General features: G+C 36.7%; 1 pseudogene; it reads left to right on the forward strand.

Moving 5' to 3' along the window:
• Nucleotides 1-5,003: 5,003 nt before the first annotated feature.
• LOC125827408 (F-box protein CPR1-like) lies at nt 5,004-11,030 on the forward strand (annotated as a pseudogene).
• Nucleotides 11,031-16,280: the final 5,250 nt, after the last annotated feature.

The following is a 16,280-nucleotide window of genomic DNA, read 5'->3' on the forward strand; positions in this document are numbered from 1 at the left end:
GACTGATCAACATTAAAATAAACTCATTGTCCGCTCTTGAACTCGAAAGACGAATAAAGGGATATACCAAAGAATGTGAGAAACGTGTTAATTCTAGGGTAAAACTTAGAGTGTTTTGTATATAGGATAGGTTTATACTTATATGTCGTGTTTGATTAATATACAAGATAATAGATTAATTAATGCTCCGCCATTGGTTAATGCATATCTCCGCTCTACGATGTAGTTAGGCTGTTAATGGTGGTAGGCGATTAGAGGTCGGAATATCATGATCGTAAAATTAACCTTGTGAGTCAATAATGAGGATAACCTGTCGAATGCTAGGATAAGTTATTATTGTTCTTGAAATCGGTATATGTTACAACCCTGGAATATTTTCCCAAATTGCGAAATTCCCTTGTTTGAAGCTGTTTAATTGTAGTAATTAATATTTGAGATAGTTCAGTTTAGTTGATATAAACAAATTTTTGAAAACATCTGTCTCAGAATTAAGTTTAGTTTAGTTACAATAAAGTTAGTGTTTGTTGATTTAAAATCCTTTGGGTTCGATAATCCAGCTCGAAAGAGTCACTGTACTACTTGAGTGACCACGTGCACTTGTGTGTTCTTTTGGACGCAACAGTTGTGAAAGAATTTCTCACATAAAATGTTCATAAGGTTATTTTTAAGAAGGGTTTTTGGATTTTTTCCTAATTATTTCAACTCAATACTATATCCCTTTACCCTCTATTAGAAACCCTATTTAAACGTTTTTACCCCCCAAAATCTCCTAATTCAACTCATTCTTTCAAATTCCTAAAAGAAAAACAAGTTCATCCTCCCAAATATTTCTATCTCTAAAGCTTGAAGAAGAAGACTAGGGTTTCATGTCAAGTCTCCAAATTCACCATCGATTGTAAGCTCTTGGCATCAAGGTATGATAGTATTCACCTATGTAGTCTTTCCTCCCTAAGGTTTTTAAATTCTCTAATTTTGCAAGGTAGAATCTCCAATGGAAGTTAGGATTTTACTTTGTATCATGGGTTCTTTCCAATCATGATTTAATTGATTGATTTTTGTCTTTTTATGCATGAATTGAGATAACTGCATGATTTTGAGTTAAACTCATGTGATCCCATGCATGATCCATGTTTTCTAGAATTGATCATCTGATGAGGCTTTTGAATCATGAAAGATGAGTTTTATGAAGATATGCATGCTCTTATGAAAATGATTTAAGATTTGCTTTGAGAGTGAAGCATTAACGTTGTTGTTGTGAAAGAATTTCTCACATAAAGTGTTCATATGGTTGAAAGTTTTTCTCACCTAAGATGAATAAAGACTTAATGAGCTATTCTAATGAAACTTAGCTTGGATTGACTACTTGATGTGCCCTTTCATGGATAAAGAGGCAAGCGACGATTAATCACCCATGACCTCTAGTGATAAGACAAGTGTCGATTACCCATGTCCCATGAATGATAAGAAAAGTTAAGACTAATGAAGATTCCGTGAGATTTATGCTTAGCACCGAGTGGACAAGTGGTGATTATCCATGTCCCACAAACTACGTGTCACCATAGGTTTGTCTAGATAGACATTAGTTAGTGGATCCACGTAAGCTAGAAGTTCATGGTTCTCACCTTGGCAAGTGAGAACACTTTTTTTTCGGTGTGGGGTAGACATTGAATTCCATGTTATAGCTCACATGGTCTCTATGTAGGTTAAAGGTAAATCTCCCACAATAATGAACTTAAGTTACTTCAAGAAATATCTTACGAATGTTTAAAGATGTTGAGCTTGCATTGACCATGTTTTATGATATATGTATTATAGCCCCTTCATCTTTTGATTTAGCTTGGTTATTGCATGTAATGTCATGAAAGGTCCAGTATGATTTCTTATCTTTTATGCATTGCTATCATACTTGATACATTTCATGTACTAACACATACTCTTGCCTACATTCTTTCATTAATGTAGGGTCCGACGCTCCTGATTCACATTTCCGTGGCTAGGAATCACTTTAGTAGATTGAAGATTGGTGAGTCCTCATGTTTCGAGGACCGAACCTTTATTTCATATTGTCTTTACTTTCCGTATTGTATGTGATGTACGGGTTACATCCCAATCACTCTTGATGTACTAGATGACTTTGAAACTATGTTAGACTTCTGCTACATTTTATTAACTCTTATGTTTTGAAATTGTCTTTTAAAATCTCTTGATTTTCTATTATCTTGGATGATGTATGCTAAGTGGCTTGGGCAGGTTCTCTCGGGATCCTAAACGCCATGTTACATCTGAGGTATACTTTGAGTTGTGACACAAACATATCCATTTACAATCATTAAAGGTATTGCAAGGTTTATTGGATGGATCAAAATCACAAAAAGTTGTATACTGCGAATTCCAAACATCGGACTTCGTTGTTAATTAAAGTAAATGTAAATTGTTATAATGAAACTAGATTATAGACTTTCAGTTGACTGTAATTTCTTTACAATAGTTACCAAACTCTTTTTTTTAAATGCAAGAGGAATGACTATAGGACTTTTGCCCCTTGGTTACACCGATGTATCGTACTCTCTCGACCAGGTCATCATAAGAAAATATGGAAAAATCTTTCCAAAGTGAGAGAAGGAGGGAAGGAACTGGTTTGCCTCGTCATTGACTTGGATCACATCATCCTGAACTTTTGATCCTATGTTGTCCAGCTTTCTTGGTGAAGGGCAGTTGAACTCATACTTGCCATTCAGAGGAATCGCTCCTCGGCAGTACTAGTCAGAACTAAACTCCTAACCTTTGAAATTGAGCTTCTCTGGTCCTGGGATAGAATATTTTTGCTTCTCACTTCGGTCAATTAGCAATAATTTTTCTGAAAAATAAATTAAATTTTATAAAAATTCTACACAACAGTACTTTAATAAAAAAACTTCATCTCCATTTGCCATTGGAAATTACTGGTAAAGCAGTGAATTGCTTCTATATGCAATGACAGTGTCAACTGATTAGAGATTCATGTTTTAATTCGTGAGCTTCCTGCTGATAACATATTGTAAAACTAGATTAAAATAAAACAAGAAATATAGAAGATGAGATAAATAGAGCTAGGGAGACAAGAAATATGAACCCTGACGCATCTATTTATAGTGTAACATAGAGACATACAAGATGTTAGTCATAAACATGACATTAATCATGAATATAATGGAGGATGTTATGAAAGTGTAAGGTTATAAGAATAATGGTCATAAAGGTGGAGATTATCTTCATAATGGAGGGAAGTAATGGAGATAATTGGTGAGAGCAACTTCTTGGTGTAGTGGACATCCACACTATAATATTTTATACTCCCTCCATTTAAAAAAGAATGATCTAGCTTGATTTGGAATGGAGTTAAAGAAAAAAAAGAAAACTTTTTAATCTTGTGATTTTAAATTAAAGTTATGTCAAATGTACCAAAATGTCCTTTAATCTTGTGGTCGTTAAAAGTTAAAGTGTTATCAAAAAAGGAAATGGATCATTTTTTTTAAAACATACTAAAAATAAAATTGGGTCATTCTTTTTTAAACGGAGAAAATAATAAATAGCACAATACACAAGTGGAATGTGCACTTTAATGAAGAAAAAGATTGTTCAAGATAAACATTAGCATATATACAGCTCAAACATTAACCCATACAACAATTGAATAGACAAAAGATATTAAAAAATTATAACTAGATAAAATATTTATTGTTTAATGTGAATATATGAGTTAGGGGTCAACGGAAACTGAATCGAAAATCGCATCAAACCGTAAATCAAGTCAAATTGAGAAAAAAAATCTGATTTGTGATTTGGTTTGACTTGATTTGATATTGAAGAAAAAAATCTGATTAATTAATTTGGTTTGGTTTTAACTTTAAAAATCAACTCGAGACCAATCCAACCTGACATCATATATACAATTTTTAAAAATTATTATACATAAAAGTATTTACTTAGATATAATTTATAAATATATCTTATAAATTTTCATATTTTTTATCTTTTAACATATTATTTTAAGTTTGACTTAGAATTTTGAATAGTCCAATAAAAATTATATTCTATAGAGATATTAGTAATTCTAACAAAGATCAACTCAAAATCAAATCAATATTATTGCTAACAAGAAAAATCAAGTCATATACGAAGAATGACAATATTTATTTGCAATATTTATTTTATATGATTTCATTATTAGTTTGTTGAATATTTTAGTGACATCACACATATCATATTTTGTGTTATTTTCTTAAGAAACACCCTAGATATTTATATTTTGGTAAGAGTAAAGAAATATTTAAAACATAAGTTAATTATATATTTGTATGAATACTTTATGGGAAAAACTCTGAAAACACAAGAAACCTGAAAATTTTGAAAAAATTCCGAGGTTGAAAAATCCAAATTTATTAATTTGGTTTAGTTTATAGATTTAAAATTATCAGTGATTTAATTTAATATTACAAAAAAAAAACCCGATTTACGTACACCCCTAAATTATGAGTACTGCATCGTTTTGACGAGAGACATTTGATGTTGATCATTTAAAGAAGTTTGACCATACAATAATTTTTAACGTCATTTATCTTTATTCTTACTCCTATAGTTATTTACTTAACACTTTTATTTTAATAACATTGAAAATTATATAAATTCATATAATATAAATTTGAAATGCATGTGCAATGCACACCTTGAGAAACTAAAATTTAAAAATGGGTAAAATATAAATGACATAGTCCAAATATTGGGTGCCTCGTGAAAATATTATTGTAATATGTTAATCGAATAATGTTGCAATGCCCAATTATTTTTCCTTTTTCCTATTTTCTAGAATTGTTCTTTCAACACATTGAATTACCTTTTCATAACCACATAAATTCGAGATTGATGGGTAGTTAGTTAATGAGGAAATTTTTTTACCTAATAGAATTTTAATCCACTTCAAAGCAGAGTAGATCTCATGAAAATTGCATTTGGAAATATTCAAAATGACAAATGGAATTGTGTACAAATTTCCCAAAGATGTGTTTGATGTATCTAATTTTGAAGCTCCCAATAAAATATTTATTGCGATTCAAATCCATTTCTAAATCATTGTACAATCTCATGCAATCATCGACATTCATCAATCTTCATCTCAATCATACCACTACTACGAATGATGAAATAATTCTCTTCAAACGCTCCTTTAAAGAAGAACACAACTAATTTAGAAGTATCATGTCGTTCCTTTCTAGTTATCATGATAACGATGATTTTTACCAAGTTTCACCAGATCTAGATGTTCACATTTTGTTAAAGATCGAGATAAGATCAGTTAGATATAATTACTAGTTACTAGTGATAATCTTAGATATAGAGTCCATGTTAAAGTATAACTCTATCTCTAGATAGTTGTCTTGTATTAGGAGTATTACTCTCTATGCTATGCATGACTTGTAAGTGTATAAATACATTATGATGTACTCTGTATTTCTTTATCAGCTAATACAAAAGCATTACGCTATATATTAGCCTCAGATTTCTCATGGTATCAGAGCTTTAAGCTCTTCTTCCGCTATAATTCTTGACTACTAAAACTCTGTTTTAGAAGCTAAATGGCATCAGCCTCCAACACACTCTCAACCTCCTCACTTCACCATCTCATTGCTTCAGTCTCAATTAAACTCAAGCCCTCAAATTACCTGATATGGAGGACTCAAATGTTGCAGCTTATCCAAGTCATGAGACTAACATATCTCATTCGGGATGAACCAAAAACAATTATCACTGAAGAAGACACTTCTAGCAGTGACAAAAACAGTGGCAAAACCAGTGATAAAGGCAGTGAAAATGATGATAGGGAGGAGAAGGACATGTTGCTGAGAAGTTGGATCTCTCGTACACTATTAGAGGAAACCATGTACCTCATTGTAGGCTGCAATACTGCAAAAGAGATGTGGGAAACCTTGGCAGAAACATACCTTCAAGCTACCAAGGACAAAGAATTCCAATTGAAGCAACAACTTCAAACTATCAGGCTTGAAAACAAGTCTACAGATGAATTCTTGAAAGAATTCAAGGGCATATGTGATGGTTTAGCAGCCATACACAAGCCAGTAGATGAGGATAGCAAGGTGATAAATTTTGCCAGAGGACTAGGTCCTAAGTTTAAAACCTTCAGGACTGTCATGCTTGGCAAATCACCTTGTCCAACTTTGAACCAACTGATCAATGCATTGAGAGGCTTTGATATCAGAGAGGATGATCGAGAAGAATCACAACATGTTAACCATAACACAGCCTTCACTGCTCAACAGGTAAATCAAAACAGGTCCAACAACTATAGGGGTAGAGGAAAATCCTATTCAAAGAGAGGAAATATGAACTACAACTCAAGAGGCAGGGGTTTTAGACCATCTGGGCAAAGCACACATCAAGCTGCTCAAGGACAAGGCACTGAAAATCCCTCCAGGGAGAAGGAAGAAGTTGTTGCTTGTCAAATTTGTGGTAGGAACAACCACATCGCACTCAAATGCTTCTACAGGTGGGATTTCTCATACCAAGCATCAGAGGACTTGCCCCGAGCCTTAGCATCTGTTAATCTGAATGATCTTAGCATTGGAGATAATGCAGTCTATGTGGACTCAGGAGCAAGTACTCACTTGACAAATTCTTCAGGTAAGCTATCTAATCTAAAACCTTATAAAGGTACCGATAAGATTGTAGTGGGAAATGGAAGTGAACTTAATATCACTCACATAGGCAGTGAAAGTGTATCTGGTTTAAAACTAAATAAGGTCCTTGTTGTTCCTGAACTTAAGAAGAAACTCTTGTCAGTATGTAAGCTAACTAAGGATAATTATTGTACAATTAAGTTTGACTAATCAACTTTTGATGTAAAGGACAAGGTAATAGGGAAGCAGCTGACCAAGGGATCTAGAATGGGAGGTATCTATGCCTTGAAAGACAACAATCTGCTAGCATTGGCAACAACACAGACAGGAAGGAGTAGTTTAAGTTCTAGATTTAGTTCTAGTGATGTTTGGCATGCCAGACTTGGGCACCCAAACTCTAAATTTTTAGAACTTTTAGACAAAAATAAGTGTATCAATATCACTTGTTGGAATAAAAATCCTACTGTTTGTGTTAGTTGTCAAATGGGAAAAGGTTGTAAATTGCCTTTTAATTTGAGAAATAAAACTGAGAAAGAACCATTGTTGAAAATACATTGTGATTTGTGGGGTCCTGCACCAGTTGAGTCTTCACAACACATGAAATTCTATGCATTGTTTTTGGATGATCATAGTAGATACACTTGGCTATATCCATCGAGAAGGAAATCAGATTTCTTTGAAGTGTTTATTAAGTTCCAAAAAATGTTTGAAAAACAGTTTACTAAAAGCATTAAGGTATTCCAATGTGATGGAGGTGGTGAGTTCTCTAGCTCAAAGTTCATTAACCACTTGGAAAATTGTGGTATTGTTAGGCATATATCCTGTCCAAATACACCTGAGCAGAATGGCATTGCTGAAAGGTAACATAGGCATATAGTAGAGACTGGTTTAACATTGTTGTTTCACGCTAAACTGTCATTATTTATGTGGACGGAAGCCTTCCTTACAGTTGTGTTTCTTATAAACAGGTTACCATCTTCAGTACTTAAGGACACACCTTTCCATAAACTCCATGGAACACATCCTGATTACAATAGCTTAAAGGTGTTTAGGTGCAGGTGTTTTCCCTACATCAAAGGAAGAAACAAGTTTTCCCCAAAGACATATCCATGTGTCTTCATTGGATATAGTATCCTTCACAAAGGATACAGATGTTATTATCCATCCACAAGAAGGGTCTTTATATCAAGACATGTTGTGTTTGATGAACTAACTCTTCCTTATGTGCAGGGAAACAACAATGAAAGTGATTTTGCAGGTTCAATTCATCTCGCCACATTCTCTGAATTTTTCTCTGAATCAAAGACCACAATTGATGACGTGCCAAGCCAGGACTCTGACTCATCTGAGCATCTTCCTGCTAATATATTGCTAGATGAACTAGCACCTGAAGAACCTCAACAATATACCGAGGAATTGTCACCATCTACATCTCTCGCATCACTTGAGAACTCATCTAATGATTCTCCTAATGAGGCACAAGATGTTGCAATGATGCAGACACAACTATATGAGGATGAGCAGCAGCCCCAAGAATTTAGCATTGCAGATCGAAAGGGACTTCAATTTGAGGATGATCTATCTAAACTCTTTACTGATCAAGTCCAACCTCAATTATAGGCTCCATCTCAACCATCGACATCAGAACATGTCATGATAACCAGGTCAAAAGCTAAAAACTTATCTCACAGTTCATTAGCTGCAACTAGGAAAAGCACTGCACTTAGTGAACCTATGTCCCTCAAAGAAGCACTTAGCATTCCACACTGGGTAGCAGCTATGAAGGAGGAGTTGCAAGCACTGCATGAAAATGAGACCTGGATTCTGGTTCCCAGAACTACTAAGATGAATGTAGTAGGATCCAAATGGGTGTTTAAGACCAAAATGAAGTCAGATGGTTCAATTGAGAGACATAAGGCGAGATTAGTTGCAAAGGGCTACTCACAGCTTGAAGGAGTAGATTTTGAAGAAACCTTCAGCCCTGTTGTGAAAGCAACTACTATAAGAGTTGTTCTATCTCTTGCAGTCACATAACATTGGTTTATTAGACAATTTGATGTTAAAAATGCATTCCTCCATGGATATCTTGCAGAAGAAGTGTACATGAGTCAACCACCAGGATTTGTTGATCCAAGCTATCCGAGCCATGTCTGCCAGTTGAAAAAGGCACTGTATGGTCTTAAACAGGCTCCTAAAGCCTAGTTTGAAAGGTTCAGCTTGTATATGCTCCACATTGGCTTCAAGTGCAGCAGAGCTAACTCATCTCTGTTCACTCTTCATAGTCCAGCAGGAACAATACTACTGTTGTTATATGTAGATGACATAATTGTGACACGCAACAACTCAAAGCAAATGGATGAAGTTGTGAAGAAATTGAGCATTGAATTTTCCATGAAGGACCTTGGACAACTAAGTTTCTTCCTAGGTGTTGAAGTTACCTATTTTCCAGATGGAATTCACTTGTCTCAAAGAAAATATGCTACTGATTTGCTCAAGAAAGTGGACATGGAAGATGCAAAAGAAGTGCCTACTCCCTTAGTATAGAAGCATGACTTACAGGAAGCTATTGGAACTCCAGTTGATTCCTCAGTATATAGGAGCATTGTAGGAAGCTTACAATACTTGACACTAACCAGACCAGATATAACTCATGCTGTGAACCTTGCAAGTCAGTTCATGCAGAATCCAAATTCTGTGCACCTCCAAGCTGTAAAGAGAATACTCAGATATGTAAAGGGAACTATTACTCATGGTTTGTGTATTACTTCTTAGTCCTCACTCAGGTTGTATGGTTTCTCGAATGCTGACTGGGCAGGATGTGCAACAACAAGAAGATCCACCACTGGTTACATCATATATCTTGGTGCAAATTGTGTGTCATGGTCCTCTCGAAAACAGAACACAGTTGCAAGGTCAAGTGCAGAAGCTGAGTATAGAGCCTTAGCTACTACAGCTGCTGAGCTCACATGGCTGACTTACATTCTGCAAGATATTGGAATATACATCAAGTCTGCTCCTACACTGTTTTGTGACAATACGAGTGCACTGTACATGACCACAAATCCAGTATTACATGCTAGAACCAAACATGTAGAATTGGATTATCATTTTGTTAGAGAAAAAGTAGCTCAAGGGCAGTTAATCACTCAATTTGTTCGATCAAGAGATCAACTAGCGGACATTCACACGAAGGCACTGGCAAATGACCAATTCCTATTTTTCAGAGACAAGCTAAGAGTAGTAAACTCACCTCCAATTAGCTTGAGGGGACGTGTTAAAGATCGAGATAAGATCAGTTAGATATAATTATTAGTTACTAATGATAATCTTAGATATAGAGTCCATGTTAAAGTATAACTCTATCTCTAGATAGTTGTCTTGTATTAGGAGTATTACTCTCTATGCTCTGCACGACTTGTAAGTGTATAAATACACTATGATGTACTCTGTATTTCTTTATCAGCTAATACAAAAGCATTACGCTATATATTAGCCTCAGATTTCTCACATTTGACTTCCACTACTTCATGTATTTTTCATAGATTCATAGGTCCTTGTCGTGGTTTAATAGATACAGTATTATTTAATCCAGCTGCTAGAAATTATAGGCTACTCCAACCTAGTCCTTATGATAGTCCACTAGGTTTCCATCGTTCTATGAATGGCGTTGCATTTGGTTTTGACTCGATTTCAAATGATTACAAGATTATTAGACTAGCTGAAGTTCGCGGAGAACCTCCTTTCTATTGTTATACTATGATACAATGGAGAGTTAAGATTTATGAATTGAGCATTGATTCATGGAGAGATGTAGATCATCGCGATCTACCATTGCCTTATGTGCATTGGTATGCTTGTGCTGAGTTGTTTTACAAAGGCGCTTCACATTGGTTTGGAAACGGTAAAACAATTGAGATTCTTGCTTTTGACATAAGTACAAAGACTTTTCGCAATATTAAAATGCCTCATACTTGTCATTCCAAAGACAGAAAGTGTTATGCATTCGTAGTATTAAATGAGTGTCTAACATTGATTTGTTACCCATATCCGGGGTGTAAAATTGATCCAGCAATAAATATCATGGAAATTTGGGTAATGAAGGAGTATGGTATGATTGAATCTTGGATTAATAAATACATTATTCCACCACTCGTGATCAAATCACCGTTGGCAGTTTGGAAGGATCATATATTGTTTCTTCAAAGCATAAGTGGACATTTGATTTCTTGTGATCTTAATTCTCATGAAGTGAAGGAATTAAATTTAGATGGTTGTCCTGAAAGTTTGAGAGTAACAATTTTCAAGGAAGGCTTGACTTTAATTCCAAAAGAAATCCAACATAATACACAACTTCAATAATTTAAAGAGAAGATTACTCTCTAACTTCAACACCACATGTATTCATTTAATTTGGAAATACTTTTACACTCTTCTTTATTATTTTGGTGCTAAGTAGCTTGATTTATAAACTAGTTCAGTTATTACTAATGCTAATTGTGTCAACAAATATATTTCCTTGTGTTTAAAATTTTGTAAAAGCTTAAATAGAATTTTCTTTTCATGCACGATAGTTCATAGTTAGTTTAGTTTAAATTCTTATGTTCCGTAGGCAAATAACTTAAGCTTTTACGGTTTCTAAAATTCATACCTTTCGAATTTGAAAAGAATAAATATAATTTGCTCCTAAATCCAAAAATAAAATCAAATAAATCCTCATGTGATCACTCAACTTATCGAAATTACATAATAAAATCTACGTTTATAAAGTTACTAACGTTCGCATATTTATCTTACAAATTAACTATCTCTAAAGCCCCTTACAAGGGACTAAAAATGTTCAAAACAAGACACTTGAATTAATATACTTTTTCATTTTGTTTAACGAAAATTGATCTAAGAAAGGCCTATGATATGGTGAGTTGGGAATTAGTGAAAGAGGCACTAATGGGGTATGGGTTTCCAACTAGGTTCATTGATCATTTGATTATGACGTGTGTAACTTCTCCTATGTTCACAGTCAAAATTAATGGAGAAGGGTATGGTTTTTTCGCTGGAAAAAGGGGACTTGGACAAGGCGATCCCATATCCCCACTACTTTTTGTGCTTGTGATAAGTCCACAAATTGAACTCATTTAGGGCTTTATTTTGATAAGAATAGTGTCCTCAAATGCTTATTTTGTCTCAATATCTGATGAAAACTCTTAAGTTTCAGGTATTTGAAGTTTTAGTGGAAGCATGGACACTTAGGCACAAAAAGGAACAAAAAGGCTGAAAAGAACGAAGAAGTTAAAGTCTGAGCATCGCCAAGCACACTTGGTGATTCGCTGAAGGGACGCACTCCGCCTTTTGTTCCAGTACACGAAGCCCTAAAAGAGCAGGATAAAAAAGGCAATGATAGGAGCAGTCGGCGTTTCGCTGAATAGATCCGCGAAGCAATACTATGTCGCCCAATGACACAGAGCACGACGATGCTGAAGGCTAGTGCAAGACGGCGACGAACTACACCAAAGGGTGAATCACCGAGTTAATCGGCGATTCCAAATGATCCGCCAACACTATTTTCTGAAGTCTATAAATACTAAAATTTTTATTAATTTTAGAGAGTCGAACATTATTATAATTTTTTACAATAGAATAGTACTTTCTGGTATTTTTCTCTCAAGTTTGGAGAGGGTTTTGCGAACTTGAAGAAAGGAGTTCATCTTCCCCAAGTTGGAAGTGGGTCTTCCCTATTCTTCCTCCTTTGCTTAAATCAAGGTTTAATTTCTTATACCCACTTGATTTTACTATCATTTTAGGTGTATTTTGTTATTTCTTGATGTGTGACTAAAAACCCCATTCTTGGGGTGTGATTTAGCAAATATGTGTTGATATTATTGTTGGGTCTTGCTTGCTAATAGGATAGATGTAGTTTAATGGTGATTTCACCTAGTGGTTATGGTTTAATCTAAAGGGTTTGTAGTTGCAAATACAAAGACACCCATGTGTTTTCGGCTTGCCCGAGAGGGAGGTCGCGAAACCAAGACCATTAGACTGATGGCCTAAGGAGTGGGTTGACATGAGGTTCAGCCCGAGAGGGTGAGCCCTAGTCCTATATCCTAACACTCAGCTTGAGAGAGTGAGTGGGGTAAGGCGTAGGCTAGTTTTCATGCGGCAAATAGCTGTCCGAGAGGAACACATTTGAAACGGGGTAAGTTGCCCGAGAGGGAACTTATTTCCATTTAAAGCTTAGCCTAGTCACTATTATCTTACAAATTTCTTGTCAAAAACATGTACCCAACTATTTATCTCAACTTGTAGTACGGTCACACCCCAAGAACTCTTCCCCATACTTGATTTTCTTGTTATTTTTGTTGTTTTACTACTTGTGACAAAACACCTAATTGATATTTGACACTTTCGTGTCACCCCCTTTAATTTACCATGTTTTTACTCGTTAATGTCTTAGCTATGACTGATTAGAACTAAATTTTATTTTTCTAGTAATTCTCAAAACCACTCCCTTGGGACACGACCCCAACCCTTGGTTGAGTTACTATATTATCGACGATCGTAGATACTCGTACCGTAGGTTAGTGTCGTTGGTCACAATAAGCATCAAAATGGCACCGCTGCCGGGGAGTGGTGTTATTTGACAATTCTTAGATTAGTAGAATTTTTGTTCTTCTTAGTTGTAGTGTCACTAACTTTACTTTTTGTCTTGTTTTTCGTTGAGTTGTCCATTTAGGTGAGCATGGCTAAGCAGAGTAGTGGCAAAATGAGCCAAGGAGTCCAAAAGGACCTCACACTGACTGCACTGGCATCTCAGCTAAACGATTTGGCCACCAAAATCTCAGAGGTGGAAGTTCAATGCAACAACAAGGGGAGGTATATACCCCCTCATGAGCGGAGAAAGTCTAGATATGGGGGGAAATCGTGTCGAGGACACACTTCAAATCATTCTCCAAAAGATCACCGATCAGGATCGGGTGTTGGAAGAAATGAAGGAGAATATTAAAGTGCTGAATCAAATGATTGGATCCCACTCTAGATCAATCTAGCTAATCAGGTCACTCCTGAGTTTTGCAGTGCCTCATCTCCACCCAAATGACATATTGGGGGCACCTAGTGACACTAGGGCCAACCCCAATAACGGAGAATGAGACAGGACTTACGTCGTGCCACGACTAACTAAGGCTCTTCTTGGGAGGTAACCCAAGGTGATGTTGCTTTAAGATATTCTGTTTGAATAATGGTGTGCTGATTTTGTAGGTTAAATCGAGGAAGGTGTTGAAAAGTGCAAGTTGGCGAGCCAAGGAACCGGTTGGTGAATCGCCGAACCTATCGGCGATTCCGATTTAATCCACTGTTGTGGCCCCAAAATAAGGGATGTCCTGTAAAACTTGGCGAGATGATTATGCGTTCGGTGCATCGCTGAGTTGATCCGCGACAAGACTAACGTCGCCAAATGGCCGTGAACTGAACGGTTGTATAAAAGCCAAAGGTCAAATCTTTGAATCTCTCACTTTCCCTTGTTTCAAACTCCTCAAAATCACACCAAAGTTACATTTTCTTAGATTTTTACCTTTCCATTAGTAGTTTAGTAGGTAATTAGTGCGTAGGATTGGATTCCTTTGCCGCCTAGCCTTACAAAAACAAATTTATCAACATCAAAGGTTAGTCTCTAAAACCCCGAACTTATTTTTGATAATTTTGTACTCTTTTGCAAGTCTATTATCATGATGACATGTGATGGGCCTCTCTGATAGAAATAGGTTGGTATGCTATGTGTAATTCGAAATTAGCGGCCTGAAATATTTTAATAGTCGAATGCCTTGTTGTTTGTGTTGTAATTTGATTGAGATTGTAATGGGTGTTACTTGATTGTCGTTATATTGGTTGGGTAAAATCTAAATAGCCCACATTTGCGCTAAATAACGAAAATTGCTCAATGAGGGAATGGGTGACGACATTCTTAAGGGTGATCGTAGTTAAATGGCCAAAATTTGGCAGTACTAAAAGAAGTTTGAGTATTCCGGGATGATGGGAAGTATGGGTCGTGAGTGAATCGCGTGTATGCATGCTTTGATTTCGTTTCCAGGGCTTGTAAGGTCAATCCTAAGAAGTAGGTAGAAAATAGGCACGTCGAATCATTCGGCGAGCTAGGTTGTGCTCGCCAAACGATTCGGCGGTTCGCATATTGGTCTTAGATTGCCCTTTATTCATGTCCATAGTGCTGAGAGATCTCTAACTTTCGGTGGACAAGTCTGTGGTCGCCGAAGGTAGTCGGCGACTCGCTAATAGGACTTTAGATTGCCCTTTGCATGCCCCCTTTACCCTCTTTCATTGTATCTTTTGGCGGACAATTTCGTTATCGCCGAAAGTAGTCGGCGTCTCGCCACTTAGACTTTTTCATCGCTCACTTGCCTAAATTTCAAGCAAATCCCTTCGGCGAATTCGACCTAGCTCGCCAAAGATATTTGGCAATTCGCCGACTGATCAGCGAACCTTCTGCTTCAGATTTTCTGTATTTTAGTGTGATTGTTATTCTGACTAATCACAAACCTTTGCAGATATGGTACGCACAAACTTAAATGCGCCACCCCAGAAGAAGGCAAAGGGCATTACAATCAATGAAGGAGGATTATGTCCCTTACAGAAAAGAAAGCAAGATCTCCCACCGAGAGATAAAGGCAAACGAAAGAAGCATATCGCAAGAAAAGGGTCAGCTATTGAGCCAGATTCTGAGTCGGAAGATGAACAGCCCTTGATTCACTGACAGAATAGGCTCAAAGATAGACCTCAATCAACACCTACCAGAGTTTCATCAGTTGCAACTCCGCTGACCACTAAATCAGTGCCAGCCCCGGCACCACCTCCAGTAGTCCCTGCACTCCACGTAGCTCCACCTCTACCCAAATTTCTAAGCAGATTGAAAGGCGATGGTTTACAAACCATTCTAGAAGAAAAGTTACTATATGTGGAGGGTTTGGAAGGTAAGCATGCTGAGGTGCTTGACACACTCAAGTATCATGAGTTCGAGTAGTTCACTGGGCCACGGGGCCCCTACATTCTTTCCTGGGTCTGGGAATTCTATTTAGCCTATGGGGAGTTGGTCCCGAAAAATAAGAAAAAGGCTAATGAGTTTCGACCGGTGAAGTCGGTTATGGTTAGAGGCAAGGAGGTAGAGTATCATAACGAGCATATTAATGCTATATTAGGGCGACCGCTGCACTCAGCACTGCCATACCAGGGTTTGCCTATCATTCCGTCCATGGACGATTTGAAGGGTTGGTTAGCTTCGATGATTTCTGATATCACCCCGAGGTGGTTGGATGCGGGAGCTCCTATTGAGAAGAGGGATATAAAAATCACTTCCCGGTACTGGTTTGGCTTCATCAGCAACAATATCATGCCATCCCAGAACGAGTCCATTCTGCATCATCCTAAGGCAGCTTGCCTTGGTTCTATCATGGCCAGGAGGCAGATCGACTTGGGACTGCTGGTTTCACATGAGATGGATGTGAGAGCCAAACTGACACTGACATCCCTGCCATTTCTTGTTCTGATTACTGAGTTATGCCGGCATGTTGGAGTACCCCGAGATCCTGTTGGTCACTCTATCTTCCT

This window comes from Solanum verrucosum, unplaced genomic scaffold, assembly GCF_900185275.1.
Source record: "Solanum verrucosum unplaced genomic scaffold, falcon-dt-bn FXZP01000294.1, whole genome shotgun sequence".
NCBI lineage: Eukaryota > Viridiplantae > Streptophyta > Magnoliopsida > Solanales > Solanaceae > Solanum > Solanum verrucosum.